Source organism: Scylla paramamosain, chromosome 48, assembly GCF_035594125.1.
Source record: "Scylla paramamosain isolate STU-SP2022 chromosome 48, ASM3559412v1, whole genome shotgun sequence".
Taxonomy (NCBI): domain Eukaryota; kingdom Metazoa; phylum Arthropoda; class Malacostraca; order Decapoda; family Portunidae; genus Scylla; species Scylla paramamosain.
Genome location: NC_087198.1, coordinates 3,370,978 through 3,389,755, shown reverse-complemented (window position 1 = coordinate 3,389,755; position 18,778 = coordinate 3,370,978). Strand labels below are relative to the sequence as shown.

Below are 18,778 nucleotides of genomic sequence, written 5' to 3'. Positions count from 1 at the left end.
TTAAAAAAGACACTTAGTGTTGACGGAAATTTGCCTTGCAGGAAAGATAAGGAACGGTGCAAAAGAAAGGAGAAACTAGACTTGACGAAGAATGGCATAGGTGAGGCAGCAAGATGGTGAGGAAGACAGCAGAGGAGAATATGACTGGGGCAGTAGACAGTCAGTTGAAGCAATGACAGTGCCAGTATTGTGAAAGCCTCTGCCCTCACCAACTCTGTTAGCGATTGGCTGGGTTTTTTTTGGTGTTTTTCCTGTAAATAATGTAAAAAAAAAAAGTTAATCTGTCACTAGAAGAGTCAAAACCTCCTTAAAAGCCCGTCTCACTTGAAGCACAGCCTAGTGAACGTAGTGGAGGTGCGGTGCAGAAAGGCTGCACAGTACTAGCTTGTGTAGAATGAAGAGGCGATGGAAAGGTTCAGCGTCAAGTGTTGTAGATGTGAGCGACACAGAGGCACACTTTTTAGAAGGGCAGTTGTGGGAGCCACAGTTGAACCAGCGTGGTGGTGGCAAGGGAGGAGGTGCTTAGACAGAGATGGACTCTGGCAGTGCTGCCAGTGTATCATGGCAATGAAGAAATGGAAGGGAGCCTAAAAGAGAAGAAAAGTCCTTTGTGCACTTTTAGGAAGTACGCCACACAGAGCTTACGTTTTAAATTAGAGGAGACATGTTGACACTGTGCTTCAGAAAGCGGACCTACGGAAGGCCCTATCTTGATCTTGGTCTTGATCTTACAGGAGGCTCAGGATTTCTCACAAGCCAGTCCTTTACATCGGCACTCCTGTGAGGAAAACAATGAACGACAAACAGAAAATGGCATGTAGAGTCATACAGCATCAATCACAACACTGGTTTCCATATCTAGAGCGTTACTTGTTCTCCAGGAACTCTTCCACAGCCTCAATCATCCTTTCATTGTCTCCCACACAGTCCCAGCAGCAACACCATCCATTCCCTTCTTGTCTTCTCCACTCTGGTATGCCCCATTTCCCTCAGCACCACTTGTATCATCTCATATCTGTCTGTGGCATACTTTACACAGTTCAGCACCATCTTCTCCACTGTCACATCCTCTCCCATGGCACACGTTGCTATGGGACTCAGACCATCTGTAACTCCTTACGTTCACAACCATACACTGCGCCCTCGCTCGGAAGAGATGATCCCCACTCAGGCTTCCCTCATACCACTTTTCATACATTGTGGCCTCTTTCTCTCTATACCACTCCTAAGCACTCTTTTGTTCCATCTTACTCTTCATTTCACTCAATCCCACATGCTTCACTACTCTGTCTCACTTTTCCACTTTCTTACATCCCATACTAAGCCTTCTCATTTCTGACAATCATATTCCAGTCAATCTCTACATGCCTCCCTTCAAACCGCTGAAAAGCCCAGCTAGTTTCCATGCTACTCTTTACTAACATCTTAACACACTTTTTCCCCCACCTGGTGTTCCTAACATTCCACAGAAACACCTTTTCTCACTAGTCTGGCATCATCCATTCGCTCTAATCTACCTTTGTACCTCAAGGCTGCTTTTGCATGACTCTCTAAAAGTACTCCTTCCCATTTTCCCCTCTCAAAGCCTCTACCGCAGCATACCTTGGTGCATTCAATGCCATTCTTGCTACTGTACTCTGTCTTACTTTTAAATTTATCAGTACAGTCTCATTCCACACAATCACATCCATAACATACACAATGCTCGGAACAGCCACGCTCTTCCTAACTTCTCGTAGCGCGTCATTTTTACTCACTCTCATCCTTGCTGCACTTCCTAGACGACCCATCCACCCGTCCAGAATGCTCATCTTTTCATTATTTACCTTCACACAGCCATTCGGACTCATCCACATACCCAGCTACTTGTATTCATCTGTCTGTTGCAGCTCATTCCCTGTCGGTCTCCAAACTTAATTTCTCTCATCCTCTAACTTATTCACAATCATGTCCTTGCTTCTCTCACTGCTAAATCTCACACCAAAGTCCCTTCCATACCCATCTACAACAACAAACAAACTTTGAGGCTCATCTGCCGATTCAGTCATAACCACTACATCATCTGGACAAAAAAGCACACACATCTTAACATTCCCCACACTCACTCCCCACATTCATTCGTCTCATTCTGGGTGCTAACTCTTCTGTGTACAAGCTAAAAATGGTTAGTGATAAAAAACAGCCTTGCCTAACACCCCCTCTGACTCTTTACCCAGTGTGTTTCTATATCTCCTAATCTGTATCTAGCTCTTGTATCCACATATCATTATTATTATTGTTTATTGACCATCAACATCCCTTATAAATTTACACTTAATAACATACGACTGGTTCATAAAAAAATGACAAATAATTCCTCATATATGCCCATAAACTTCATATTTCAATAATAATACATCGCTGTAATGCATCGCTGTTAGCAGTTAACCGAAAGAAGAAAGAAAAGGAACTAAATTATTTACGTAAAAAATCATTAAAACACCACTTTTCAACTGAGAAAACTGCAAAAAAAAAAAATATCCTGTAAAAAAAAATAATCTTCAAAATAGACTTCAAATAAACTGTAACAATTTACATGCGTACTAAACAAAACAAAAGGGAATAACATTCAAAAACATTAACTTAAAACTTAATCAAACTAACCTAATATAAAAAAAAAAGTTGTAAATAAAAACTATTCTAAAAAGGTAAATCTCAAGTAAAAGTAATCCAAAACTTAATTACACACGCATCAATACACACAAGAAAAAAAAATATTAAAATTAGTTAAATCACAATTAAACATCCCCTAATTAACTACATAAAAAGTATTATTTACACACAAAAAAGCTATTGATATACTATCAAGATCTTATATATTATCTCACATATCAGAGCATCACTATACTTACTCGTATCTGAGAACACCTCAGCAACAGCGGAAAAATTGTAGGTGTCTCTTAATTGTTGTGTTAATGTACAATATTGAACCACATGTACCTCTGTTTGTATCTGACCACACACACATGTCCTGTCCTCTACTGGCAATCTTCCTTTACCATTTCTGTTCCACCTTCCAACTTCAATTGCCAGCGAATGTGCCGACACCCGGAACCGAGTGAAGGCAACACGATGGTGCTCACTGACGTTACATTTCGTACTATACACAGAGTGAACTGACAAACTAGGGTTTATATCTTTATATACAATTCGTCTGGAAGAGGTTGAATTAAGGAGATTTGCTCTCAGCTCATTAACTCCCTCACATATGTCGTCAGTGTTGGCATACAACAAATCACTGACGTAATTACGTATCCTATATTGACTTTCCATAACAGTTTTTACAGAGAGAACCAAGGGATCATCTTCCATTGACGACCTCTCGTTCCACATCTTACCAAAGAAGTTTCTCTGTCTACTCTTTACTAAAGCGGGCAATGGGGGACAACCAGACTCGGTATAACATACATCATTTCATGTAGATAATCGTACTCCCAATAAATATTTTAATGCCCAATTATATAATTTCATCACCGGTCTCAAGTCAGCGTTCAGCCAGGACTCACACCCATACAGTATAGCTGACATTACACAGGCTTCAAACACTCGTTTTTTGACATGGAATGGAATATCATTATTTTTCTTTAGGAACGATATAAATTTCGTGACATGAGCCATTTTAGCAGTGGCGTGGGCCTTCACTGACGACGACACGGACCCATCAGCAGTGAAGGGTGCAGCCAGTACATGTACTAGCTGCACGGCTCCACCTTCAGGTCACCTATGCGTACGATTTCTTTGTCCTCGATCGTGCCATTTATCACAAAAAAAAAATTGTTTTTGCCTCATTGACTTCCATTCCGTAATCATCACAAAACTTATTCATAAGAGACAGTTTTTGAATCATTCTTTCTCTGGTAGTTGACAATAAAACAGTGTCATCCATTACAATAATTATGTGTAACCATTTCAAGAAGCCATCATCATTACAGTTATCCTTAATAAGCTTAATAAGATCATTTACATATATAATAAATAACAGACAGGATGTGGGAGAGCCCTGGCGGACCTCGATTGTGGCCACGAACATAGCGGTGCCAATGATACTCTGTCATACTGTACATGGCACAGACGACAGTCAGCATCACCATTCCACACCCAAGGCGCATTAGAATTCTTATTAATATATGTCTTGGCACTAAATCATACGCTTTCCTAAAATCGAAAAAAAGTAACAAATTTTTTTCTTTCTTCTTCTGGCAAAGTCCATGAGGAGACGTAAGGTAACAATATTAGTGACCCGTTAGTTTCTGTCTTTAGGAAATCACTGGAGTCGGGTGAGATAGCAGTAATGTGGAGGCAGGCTAATGTAGTACCCATCTTTAAGAAAGGAGATAAAACTTTAGCGTCTAATTATAGACCTGTCAGCTTAACTTCAGTTGTAGGTAAAATGTTACAGTCAATAATAGCGAGGAACATTAGGAAACATTTAAACAAACATAACTTGATAAATCAGTCACAGCATGGCTTCACGAAGGGGAAGTCTTACCTGACAAACTTGTTAAGTTTTTACAGTAAGGTGTACGAGGCAGTAGATAATGGTGATAGCTATGATATCTTATATCTGGACTTTAGTAAAGCATTCGACAAGGTACCCAATCAAAGGCTCTTGAGAAAGGTTAGGGCACACGGGATAGATGGGAAGGTGTTAGGCTGGATAGGGTCATGGTTTAGCGACAGGCGACAGAAAGTGGTAATAAACGGCTCGAAATCCGAGTGGGGTCATGTAATTAGTGGGGTGCCACAGGGATCAGTATTAGGGCCATTGTTATTTCAAATATATATCAATGACTTGGATAGTGGAATTAGTAGTGATGTTAGTAAATTTGCGGATGACACAAAGATAAGTAGATTAATTAGGTCAGAATCGGATGCCATCGCCTTGCAGGCAGACTTAGATAGAATGAATGAATGGACGGATAGATGGCAAATGCAATTTAATATCAATAAATGCAAAGTGTTTAGCGTAGGTAGAGGAAACCCACACAATAGGTACACATTAAACAACCAAACTCTGGTAGGTACAGGGTACGAGAAAGATTTAGGAGTTATAGTTAGCTCTTAACTCCGTCTAGGAAAACAATGCATAGAAGCCAGAAACAAGGCAAATAGAGAACTAGGATTCATTTTTAGGAGTGTTAAAAGTAGAAGTAATATTAAAGTTATACTTGGCACTGGTCAGACCTCATCTAGACTACGCTGTGCAGTTCTGGTCCCCACATTACAGGAAAGATATAGGTCTATTAGAATCAGTACAGAGGAGAATTACTAAAAGGATACAGGGGATGAGGAGTATTCCTTGCGAGGCGAGGTTGAAGCTATTAAACTTACATTCTCTAGAGAGACGTAGGTTAAAAGGGGACCTGATAGAAGTCTTTATTTGGTATAAGGGTTATAACAAGGGAGATGTAAGCAAAATTCTTAGGATCAGCAACCAGGGTAGAACAAGAAATAACGGGTTCAAGCTTAAAAAAATTAGGTTTAGGAAGGAGATAGGAAAAAATTGGTTCGCAAATAGAGTGGTAGATGAGTGGAACGGACTCAGTAATCATGTAGTTAGTGCTAGGACACTAGAGAGCTTTAAGAGAATATTAGACAAGTTTATGGATGGGGATAACAGATGGAAACAGGTAGGTGTGTTCCATACAGGGACTGCCACGTGTAAGCCTGGTCGCTTCTTGCAGCTTCCCTTATTTCTTATGTTCTTATGTTCTTAAGTAAAAGGTTTGTGAAATGTTTTATATGGTCGGTTTTGTTGTATGGCTGTGAGTCCTGGACAATGAGAAAGGCAGATGAACAAAAGACTGCAAGCAGCTGAGATGTGGTTCTGGAGGAGGATGCTTAAGATATCTTGGACAGAAAGAACAAATGAAGAAGTGCTGCAAGGGGTGGGTGTTGGAAGAGAGTTGATGAGTACGGTTAGGAGTAGACAGATTCACTTCCTGGGCCATGTTATGAGAAGAGAGGGACTGGAACATCTATCTCTAACTGGTAAAATAGAAGGCAAGAGACCACAAGGAAGACCAAGACAGAAGTACATGGATGGACTGGTGCAAGTGACTGGAGGAGGAATGTCTGCACTCTTAACCTCACCTAACCTCCCCCAACCTCAACAAATGTCACCTAACATTACTTAACCTTATCTAACCTCACTTAACCTAACCTAACCTCAACTAACTTCAACTATCCTCAACTAACCACAATAATCTTACATAACCTCACCTAACCACACCTAACCTCACCCAACCTCACCTAATCTCACCTAACAATACCTAACCTCACATAACATCACCGAACCTCACCTAACGCCACCTAGCTTTTCATAACTTCTTCCAACAACAACCTAACTAACCTCTAGCAATCACCTAATCTACATAACCTGAAGTAAATTCACCTAACGCTATTAACCTTACATAACCTCACGAACTTCACCTAACCTCTCATAACATAACAAAACCTCATGTAACCTCACATAATTACACCTGACCTCACTTAACCTCACCTAAACACACATAATTCTCCTAACATCGCCTAATCACACCTAACCAAACCTAACCTCATCCAACCTCACCTAATGTCTCCTAACTACACATAGATTCACCTCACCTAACCTCCACAACAAACCTCACCTAACCAAACATAACCCAACCTAACCTCACGTAACTTCTACCCAAACCTAACCACACCTATCCATACTTAACCTCACCATACCTCACGTAACCTAACCTAACGTAAAACAGTCAAGAGGTTAATGAGGAAAGCTAAGGGCAAATATGAATTAAAGATAGCCTCCTGGCGGAAACAGACTCCCAAGAGATTTTATCAGGTATACAGAACGATGAATAAGGATACTATAAGTCCATTAAAGGCAGCAGATGGCGAGGTGGTTAGTTCTGAGGGGGAGATTAGTAAAATTTGGAATGAGTATTTCTTAACTGTCTTTAACCAGGAAAACATACAGGATATGCCAAATAGTGAACAGATATTTAGAGCAGATGAGAATAAGAAGCTGACATATATTACCTTAACTAAAGAGATAGTGGAACAGGAGATAGATTGGATAAAAAAAAAAGTTCAATACACCAGAACCAGGTCAAATGTGTTCTAGAGTACTTAAGAAATGCAAAGAGGTTATAAGTGAGCCATTAATTTCTGTCTTTTGGAAACCACTTGAGTCAGGTGAGGCACCAGTAACCTAACCTCACATAACCAAACCTACTGAACATACCCTAACCTTACCTAAAAAACACCAATCCACACCTAACCTCAATTAGCCTAACCTAACCTCTCCTAACGTCTCCTAACCTCAGATAATATTTTTTAACCTCACAACACGTAACCTAACCCAACTTCAATTACCATTACCTACCATCCCTTAACCTCAGCTAACTTCACACCTAATCTCACCTAACCTCTCTTAACAACACCTAATCACACCTAACATTACCCAACATCAACTAACAATAACTAACCATAAATAACATTCTCAAACTTCACCTAGCCTCTCCTAACCACACTTAACCACACATAACCTCATATAACCTTACCAAACGTCTCCTAACCTTACTTAACCTCTCCTAAGAACACCTAACCTCCACTAACCTCACCTAAGTCACATAACATTAGTTAATTCCACATTTTTTTTTTTTTTATGTAGGAAGGACACTGGCCAAGAGCAACAAAAATCAATAAAAAAAAAAATGCCCACTGAAATGCCAGTCCCATAAAAGGGTCAAAGCAGTAGTCAAAAATTGATGAAAAAGTGTCTTGAAACCTCCCTCTTGAAGGAATTCAAGTCATAGGAAGGTGGAAATACAGAAGCAGGCAAGGAGTTCCAGAGTTTACCAGGGAAAGGGATGAATGATTGAGAATACTGGTTATCTCTTGCGTTAGAGAGGTGGACAGAATAGGGGTGAGAGAAAGAAGAAAGTCTTGTGCAGCGTGGCCGTGGGAGAAGGGGAGGCATGCAGTTAGCGTGATCAGAAGAGCAGTTAGCATGAAAATAGCGGTAGAAGACAGCTAGATATGCAACATTGTGGCGGTGAGAGAGAGGCTGAAGACAGTCAGTTAGAGGAGAGGAGTCGATGAGACAAAAAACTTTTGATTCCAGCCTGTCTAGAAGAGCAGTATGAGTGTAACCCCCCCAGACATGTGAAGCATACTCAATACATGGACGGATAAGACCTTTGTACAGAGTTAGCCGCTGGGGGAGGTGAGAAAAACTGGCGGAGACGTCTCAGAATGCCTAACTTCATAGAAGCTGTTTTAGTTAGAGATGAGATGTGAAGTTTCCAGTTCAGATTATAAGTAAAGGACAGACCGCGGATGTTCAGTGTAGAAGATGGGGACAGTTGAGTGTCATTGAAGAAGAGGAGATAGTTGTCTGGAAGGTTGTGTCGAGTTGATGGATGGAGGAATTGAGTTTTTGAGACATTGAACAATACCAAGATTGCTCTGCCCCAATCAGAAATTTTAGAAAGATCAGAAGTCAAGCGTTCTATGGCTTCCCTGCGTGAAATGTTTACCTCCTTAACAATTCTCACATAACCAAACTTAACCACATTTAATCACAGATAACCACACCTAACCTCTCCTAGCCTCACTTAACTTTACCTAACCTCACCTAATCTCAGTTAACAACACCTAACCACACCTAACCTCACCTAACTTCAATTAATCACACTTAATCTCACCTAACCTCAACTAAACTTACCTAACTTCACCTAAACTCTCCTAACCACATCTGACCTCACATAACCTCTCCTAACTTTCCCTTATATCTTTTAACTTCACCTATCTTCACCTAACTACATGTAACCTCACCTAATCTTAACTAAACACACATATTCTCAACTAACAACACCTAAATACACTTAACCTCACCTAACCTCACCTAACCTCTCTTAACCACATCTAATCTCACCTAACCTTGCCTAGCCTCTCCTAACCTCACCAAATCTCACTTAAGCACATCTTATTTCACCTAACCTCACCTAAATTCACATAACTCTAACCTCACTTAACAACACCTAACCTAACCTAACCTTTCTTACCCTCTCCTAACCTCATGTAACATCACCTAATTCACCTAACTTTACCTAACCTTACTAACCACACCTAACATCATCTAATATCACGAAAACTACACGTAACCTCACCTAACCTCTTCTAACCTAAGTAACCTGACATAACATGACATACCCTCACCTTACCTACCCTAACATCAGGTAATATCATCTAACCTCACTTAACCTCACCTTCCCTTACTTAACCTCACTTAACTTGACCTAACCATACCTAACCTCATCTAACTTCAACAATCCACAACTAACCACTCATAATCTCACTTAACCTCACCTAAGGACATGGAACATCACCTAACCTTACCTAATCTAACATATCCTCACCTGATCACACCTAACCTCACACAACCTCACCTAACCTCACATACCTTCTCCTAACCTCACATATCCATAACTAACTTCATTTAATCACATCTAACCTCACATAACCTCAACTAACCTTACCTAACCATACCTAACCTCACCTAACTTCACATAACCTCACCTAAACTAATGTAACCTACCATAACCATACCTAACCTCACTTAAACCCCAGAAAACCTCACCTAACTATACCCAACACCACCAAAACTTACCTCACCACAGCTATCCTCATTTAACCTTTACTTAACCTTACTTAACTAACTTACTCACCTAACCTTATCTAACAACACCTAACCTCACCCATCATCAACTAGCCATACATAAGGTCACCTAACCTCACCTAACCACACTGAACCTCACCTAACTTTACCTATCACCAACTAAACATACATAATGTCACATAAACTTACCTAACCACACTGAACCTCACCTAACCTCACCTAAACACAACTAACCTCACTTAACCCAACATAAGAACTCCTAAGCTCACCTAACATCACCTAACCTCACCCAACATCTCCTAACCACGTGTAACCTCACCTAACCTCAGCTAACTACTCCAAACCACACCTAACATCAACTAACCACACCTAACCACACCTAACCTCCTATAACCCCACTTAACCTCTCTTATACATAGCTAACCACACCTAACCTCACCTAACCTCTTCTAACCTCACTTAACATCACCCAATTTCAACCTAAGCACACCTAACATCAACTAGACACAAATAACCTCGACTAACGTCATGTAACCACATTTAACCTCATATAAAATATACTAACCTCACTTAACTTAACCTGACATCACCTAAGTCCTTAACTTCACCTAATGACACCTAAACTCATCTAACCTCATCTAATCACAAATAACCACACCTGACCTCACTTAACGTCCCCTAAAAATACCTTACCTCCCATAACATCGCCTAACTTCAGATAACCTCGTCTAACCTCGCCTATCTACACCTAATCCCATTTAACGACATTTAACATGACATAGCCTCACAAAACCTTACTTTCCTTCACCTAACTTTACCTAACATTATATAACTTGACCTATCAACACCTGACCATACTTAACGTCACCTAACCTCACTTTAGCATACCTAACATCACCTAACCTCACCTAAAATCAACTAAACTCAGCTAACCTCACCTAACCTAATTTAACCTCCACCTCACCTCAACTATCCTTATATATTGACACCTAATCTCACCAAAACAAAAAAAGATTATGTAACCTCACATAATCTCATCTAACCTTTGCTAACCACAACTAAAAAAAAAACTTTCCTCAAACAGCCACACCTAGCATCACATACCAATCCTAACCACACATAACCTCAAATAGTCTTATGTAACCTTTCTTAATGACACCAAACCTCATCTAGCTTTCCCTAACCTTCCTTAAGGAAACTAACATCACTTAACCTTGCCTAAATACACCGATCCTCACCGAATATCAACTAACTCACTTACTGCTAACTAACTAACTAACTCACTTACATCTAAACTATCTCACTTAAGCACACCTCATATCACCTAACCTCACCAAACCACACTTTAGCACACCTAACCTCAACTAACCTCACCTAACATCACCTAAACTAACATAAGCACAGCTAACCTCATCTAACCTCACATTAGCACATCTAACCTAATGTAACCTCAAGTAAGATCACCTAACCTCACTGACCTTCAAATAACCTCACCTAACCACACCTTTCCACACCTAACCTCACCTAGCCTCACTTAACCTCATCTGACATCACCTTATGTTTCCTAACCTAAGCTAATCTCACTTAACCACAGCTAAGCTTATATAACCTCCCCTGACAACACATACTCACAAATAACCTTACCTAACATCACTTAAACATACCTATGGACAACTAACCTTACATAACCTCACTTGACTACATCTAACCTCAAATAACTTTACCCAACCTCTTCTAACAATACCAAATCTCACCTAAGCAGAAATGTCTCACCTAACCACACCTAACATCACCTAAGTCACCTAAACTCTGATCACACCAAACCACACAGAAACACACCTATCCTCACCTAGCCACAGTAGACACCTGCCGAAACGATAATTACTCCCAGTGAGGTCTAAAGCACTGTTCAGGGGTTGCTGTGAACTTATCACTAAACCCAGCTGTGACCTCACTGAACGTTTCCCTTAATGTCTCACAACACGGGGGGGCAGTCACAGCCTGCCCTCTAAAGACAACTCTCTTCCTCCACACAAAACTACAAGCACCTAATAACACACACACCCTTCACTCAAAAATTTTAAAATCATGGCGACTCCTACACCAGCCTCGGAGTCCCCATCAGGGGAGGGGACCATAAATGTCTCCAGGTCGGACTGCCTTTCTGTCGACGACCCTAAGTGTCTTGACACCCCCTTCAACTTTTTCTTCATTAACTTCTGCAACATTCGCGGTCTAAGATCTAATTTTCAATCTGTAGAACACCACCTCTCCTCTTCTAAACCTCATCTTCTTTTCCTCACTGAAACTCAGGTGTCTGAGGCAACTGACAGTAGCCCCTTTTCTGTTCCCTCCTACTTTCTCTATCCTCATTTTCGATCCAAAGCTGGATGCTGCGTTTATGTGCGCAATGACTTAACCTGCTCTCGTGCCCACGCTCTTGAATCTTCCGAGTTTTCCACCATCTGGCTACGACTACAGAGTCATTCTCATGCTAAATTTATCTGTGCTGTATACCTCTCTCCTAACTCCTCTGACTATAAGAAATTCTTTGACTACTTAACTTCTAAAGTGGAGCACATTCTGACCCTCTTCCCTTTTGCAGAGATCTCCATTCTTGGAGACTTCAATGTTCACCACCAGCTTTGGGTTTCCTCTCCCTTCACTGACCATCCTGGTGAAATAGCCTACAACTTTGCTATCCTCCATGACTTAGAGCAATTGGTGCAATACCCTACTCGTATTTCTGACTGTCTTGGAGATACGCCCAACATTCTTGACCTTTTCCTGACCTCTAATCCTTCTGCTTATGCTGTCACCCTTTCTTCTCTGTTGGGCTCTTCCGATCACAATCTCATATCTTTATCTTGTCCTATCACTCCAATCCCTCCTCAGGATACCCCTATGCGAAGGTGCCTCTGGCGTTTTGCCTCTGCTAGTTGGGGGGACCTGAGGAGGTATTTTGCTGATTTTCCTTGGAATGACTACTGCTTCCATGTCAGAGACCCGTCTTTGTGTGCTGAGCACATAACAGAGGTGATAGTTTCTGGCATGGAGGCGTACATTCCTCACTCTTTTTCTCGTCCTAAACCTTCTAAACCTTGGTTTAACACAGCTTGTTCTCGTGCTATACATGATAGAGAGGTGGCCCACAAAAGGTACTTAAGCTTTCCATCACCAGAATCTCATGCACTTTATATTTCTGCCCGGAACCATGCCAAATCTGTTCTCCAACTAGCCAAAAACTCCTTCATTAACAGAAAATGTCAAAACCTTTCAAGATCTAACTCCCCTCGTGATTTCTGGCATCTAGCCAAAAATATCTCCAATAACTTTGCTTCTTCTTCTTTTCCTCCTCTACTTCAACCAGATGGCACCACTGCTATCACATCTAACTCTGAACTCTTTGCTCAAACCTTTGCTAAAAACTCTACCTTGGACGATTCTGGGCTTGTTCCTCCCTCTCCTCCACCCTCTGACTACTTCATGCCACGTATTAAAAATTTTTCGTAATGATGTTTTCCATGCCCTCGCTGGTCTAAACCCTCGGAAGGCTTATGGACCTGATGGGGTCCCTCCTATTGTTCTCCGAAACTGTGCCTCCGTGCTTGCACCTTGCCTAGTCAAACTCTTTCAGCTCTGTCTGTCAACATCTACCTTTCCTTCTTGCTGGAAGTTTGCCTACATTCAACCTCTTCCTAAAAAGGGTGATCGCTCTAATCCCTCAAACTATCGTCCTCTTGCTTTAATTTCCTGCTTATCTAAAGTTTTTGAATCTATCCTCAACAGGAAGATTCTTAAACATCTATCACTTCACAACCTTCTATCTGATCTTGATCACCGCTCTACTGGTGATCTTCTGGCTTTCCCTACTGAGTCTTGGTGATCTTCTTTTAGAGACTTTGGTGAAACTTTTGCTGTTGCCTTGGTCATATCAAAAGCCTTTGATAGAGTCTGGCACAAAGCTTTGATTTCCAAATTAAACTCTTACGGTTTCTATCCTTCTCTCTAAAACTTTATCTCAAGTTTCCTTTCTGACCATTCTATTGCTGCTGTGGTAGACGGTCACTGTTCTTCTCCTAAATCTATTAACAGTGGTGTTCCTCAGGGTTCTGTCCTGTCACCCACTCTCTTCTTATTATTTATTAATGATCTTCTAAACCAAACTTCTTGTCCTATCCACTCCTATGCTGATGATACCACCCTGCACTTTTCCACGTCTTTTCATAGACGTCCAACCCTTCAGGAGGTAAACATATCACGCAGGGAAGCCACAGAACGCCTGACTTCTGATCTTTCTAAAATTTCTGATTGGGGCAGAGCAAACTTGGTATTGTTCAATGCCTCTAAAACTCAATTCCTCCATCTATCAACTCGACACAACCTTCCAGACAACTATCCCCTCTTCTTGACACTCAACTGTCCCCCTCTTCTACACTGAACATCCTCGGTCTGTCCTTTACTTATGATCTGAGCTGTAAACTTCACATCTCATCTCTAGCTAAAACAGCTTCTATGAAGTTAGGTGTTCTGAGACGTCTCCGCCAGTTTTTCTCACCCCCCCCAGCTGCTAACTCTGTACAAGGGCCTTATCCGTCCATGTATGGAGTATGCTTCACATGTGTGGGGGGGTTCTACTCATACTGCTCTTCTAGACAGGGTGGAATCAAAAGCCTTTCGTCTCATCAACTCCTCTCCTCTAACTGACTGTCTTCACCCCCTCTCTCACCGCCGCAATGTTGCATATCTAGCTGTCTTCTACCGCTATTTTTATGCCAACTGCTCTTCTGATCTTGCTAACTGCATGCCTCCCCTCCTTCCGTGGTCTCGCTGCACAAGACTTTCTTCTTTCTCTCACCCTTATTCTGTCCACCTCTCTAACGCAAGAGTTAACCAGTATTCTCAATCATTCATCCCTTTCTCTGGTAAACTCTGGAACTCCCTTACTGCTTCTGTATTTCCACCTTCCTATGACTTGAATTCCTTCAAAAGGGAGGTTTCAAGACACTTATCCACCAATTTTTGACTACTGCTTTGACCCTTTTATGGGACTGGCATTTCATTGGGCATTTTTTTTATTAGATTTTTGTTGCCCTTGGACAGTATCCTTCCTACATGAAAAAAAAGAAAAGAAAAAGACCTAACATCACTTAACCTCACCTAACCTCCCACAACCTTACCTAATATCTTTAATATTCACCTAACTTAACCTTACCCGATTTAACCTCACCTAACCTTACATAACTTCATCTAACTTCAACTGTCCTCAACTAACCACTCATAACCTTACCTAACATCACCTAACCACAGCTAACCTCACTTAACCTCACCTAATCTCATCTATCCTTATCTAAATATACCTAACCTCACATAAAATCACCTAATCTCATATAAGCTCACCTAACATGAAATATCCTATTCTAACCTAATCTAACCACACCTAACCTTACCTAACTTCACCTAACCAAAACTATACCTAACATTACCTATCCTCAACTAATATCACCTTATGTTTCCTAACCTAAGCTAATCTCACTTAACCACAGCTAAGCTTATATAACCTCTCCTGACAACACATACTCACAAATAACCTTACCTAACATCACTTAAAGATTTCTAAGGACAACTAACCTTACATAACCTCACTTGACTACATCTAATCTCAAATAACTTTACCTAACCTCTTCTAACAACACCTAATCTCAGCTAAGCAGAAATGTCTCACCTAACCACACCTAACATCACTTAAGTCACCTAAACTCTGATCACACCAAACCCACCATAAACTAACATTAACTAACGTCAGCTAAATTCACCTAACCACACCTATACTCGTTTATCGTCTCCAAGCCTCACCTAACTTAAATTCACTTCACATAAGTTCCTAATCTCACCTAATCACACTACACTCAACCTCACCTAATGACATCTAACCACATCTAACCTCACCTAATTTCGCCAAACCACACCAATCTTCACCTAACCTCTCCTAACCCCAGCTAACCTTCCCTAACCTCACCTAACTCACCTTACATTAACTAACCTCTTATAGCCTCACTTAACCATACTAACACCTGACTTCAGCAAACCAAAGTTAACAACACCTAAGAAAAAATAGCCTCACCTATTCACACCTAACCTAAAGTTACCTAACCTCACCTATCCACACCTAACATCACCTAACCTCACTTAACCACAGTTAACATCACATAACCTCACTTATCCTTACCTAACCTCACCTAACCACATTTAACATCAAATGACCTCACCAAACCTTAACTTACCTCACCTAACCTTAATTATACTCACTTAACCATACCTATTCTCACCTAACCTCAACTACCAACACCTAACCTAATCTAACAACACCTAACTACACCTAAACTCACCTGACCTCACTTAACCTCACCTAACCTTTACACATATTACAAAATCTAACATCACACAACCTTACCTAACCAGACCTAACATCACTTTAAGCTCACCTAACCTCCCAAAACCTTACCTAATATCTTTAAAATTCACCTAACCTAACCTTACCTGATTTAACCTCACCTAACCTTACATAACTTCATCTAACTTCAACTGTCCTCAACTAATCATTCATAACCTTACCTAACATCACCTAACCACAGCTAACCTCATTTAACCTCACCTAATCTCATCTATCCTTATCTAATTATACCTAATCTCACATAAAATCACCTAATCTCATATAATAATAATAATAATAATAATAATAATAATAATAATAATGATAATAATAATAATAATAATAAACGGTTTATTATTTAGGCAGTTGACAAACTGAAAATGTACATAGGGGATGGGGAAAAACTTAACATTAATCCTAAAGGTAAGTCTAATCTAGGAGGGAAACATTATAAGCTCACCTAACATGAAATATCCTATTCTAACCTAATCTAACCACACCTAACCTTACCTAACTTCACCTAACCATAACTATACCTAACATCACCTAACCTCACTTAATATCAACTAACTTTATCTAACCTCACCTAATCTAAATTCAACTAAATTAACTTCACTAACCTTCCATAACATCTCTTAACCACACTTCTCTTCATCTCTTATCCTCACTAACTATAGCTAACTTGAGCTAACCTTTCCTAAACACACCTAATATCACCTAATCTAACCTAACTTCACATATGCTCACCTAACCACATCTAACGTCACTTAACCTCATCTAATAACATTTAACTTCACCTTCCTAAAAACAAATAACCACACCTAACCTCACTTACCAATACCTAAACTCACATATGTTCACCTAACCTAACCTAACCTAAACTAACTTCACCTAACCTTTCCTAAGCAAAACTAAACACACCTAACATCACCTTACCTCACCTAAACCTTACAACGCCTAACCTCACATAACCTCACCTAACCAAGCAAAACCTTTCTTAACCTTATTAAGCACACCTAACCTCTCCTAAAATTACTTAAGCTCACCCAAGCACAACTAAATACAACTAACCTCACTTAAATCTCTGAGCAAACCTAACATCAGCTAATCTCACCTAACCTCACCTAACATTAACTAATCTCACTTCACCACACCTAAATACACCTAACCTCACATAACCACACCTAACCACACCTAATCTAAACTCTCCTGAACATGCAAAACCTTATCTAACCTCACCTAAACCCACCTAACCTCACATATACTCACTTAATAACACCTAACATCACTAACCTTAGCACACTTAACCTCATCTAACCACACTTAAACACAACCAACTCAACCAACCCCACATAAACTCACCTAACATCACTTAACCTCACCAAAACTCATCTAACCTCACCTAACCACAACTAACCTCTCCTAAACTTTCATGACCACACCTATCCATCCTTATCTCATTTAACCTCCCCTACTTTTTATCTAACTTTACTTACCACACCTAACCTCACTTAACTTCACCTAAACTATCCTAAAAACACCTAATATTCCCTAACCTAACTTAATCACACCTAACCTCATCTAATCTTTCCCAACTACATCTATCCATACCTAACCATACCTAATCCCACATAGCCTTTTGTAATCTCAGTTAACGTCACTTAATCTCACCTAAAAACACAAAACCACACCTAACCTCACCTAACCTCAGCGAACCTTAATATAACCTCATCTAACCATATGTAACCTCACTTAACGTCACATCACCTAACCACACCTAACTGCACCTAACCTCACCTAGTCTCTCCTACCTTCACCTTAACTCATAACCTCAAATAATCACAAATAACGTCACGTAGCATAACCCACCCTCATTTAACCAAACCTAACCACATGTAACCTCACCTAACCACATCAAACCACACTTAATCTTAACTAACCTCACCTAACCTCTCCTAACCACACCCAACCAATTTAACCTAACTTAACACCTCATAACCTCTATAATCTCACTTAACATAAGCGTACCTAACTTCACCTAACCTCACCTAACCTCACCTAATCTTACATAACCAAAACTAACCTCACCTAACCTGTCTTAACCTCACATAACCGCACTTATTCTCACCTAAGTGGCCTAACCTTACCTAATCTAAACTAACCACAGCTAAGCTCAAATAACCTCACCTAACCTCTCTTAACCACACCTAACTAAACCTAACCATACTTAACCTCACTTAACTTTTCTTAATGAAACTTAACCTTGTCTAACTTCACCTATCATCACTTAACCTCAGTTAACCTTACACAACCTTACCTAAACTTAGCTAAGCTCAAGAAATCTCACCTAACCACACCGAACTCTCCTATTCTCATGTAACTTCTCTTAACGACAAATAACCTCACCTAACTATAACTAACCTCACTTAACCTCACTTAACCTTACCTAAAAACATCTAATCTCACCTAACCTCTCTTAAAGTACTACCAAACACACCTAACCACAACTAACCTTGCCTAACAAAACCTAACCACACATAGCATTACATAACCTCAGATAATCTCATAAAACCTGTTTTAACCTCACCTAACTTCATCTTAGCACACCTACCCTCATCTAACCACAGCTAAGCACACCT

General features: G+C 40.3%; 1 long non-coding RNA gene across 4 annotated transcripts in view; it reads right to left on the bottom strand.

Annotated features, from left to right (window-relative positions):
* The window catches only part of LOC135095259 (uncharacterized), a 36,199-nt gene that overhangs the window by 13,486 nt on the left and 3,935 nt on the right, over nucleotides 1–18,778 (bottom strand). For all 4 annotated transcript variants that reach the window (XR_010264179.1, XR_010264180.1, XR_010264176.1 and 1 more), the window contains exon 2: nucleotides 646–778. This is a non-coding gene — a long non-coding RNA (uncharacterized LOC135095259). The remainder of the gene's footprint in view (nucleotides 1–645; nucleotides 779–18,778) is intronic.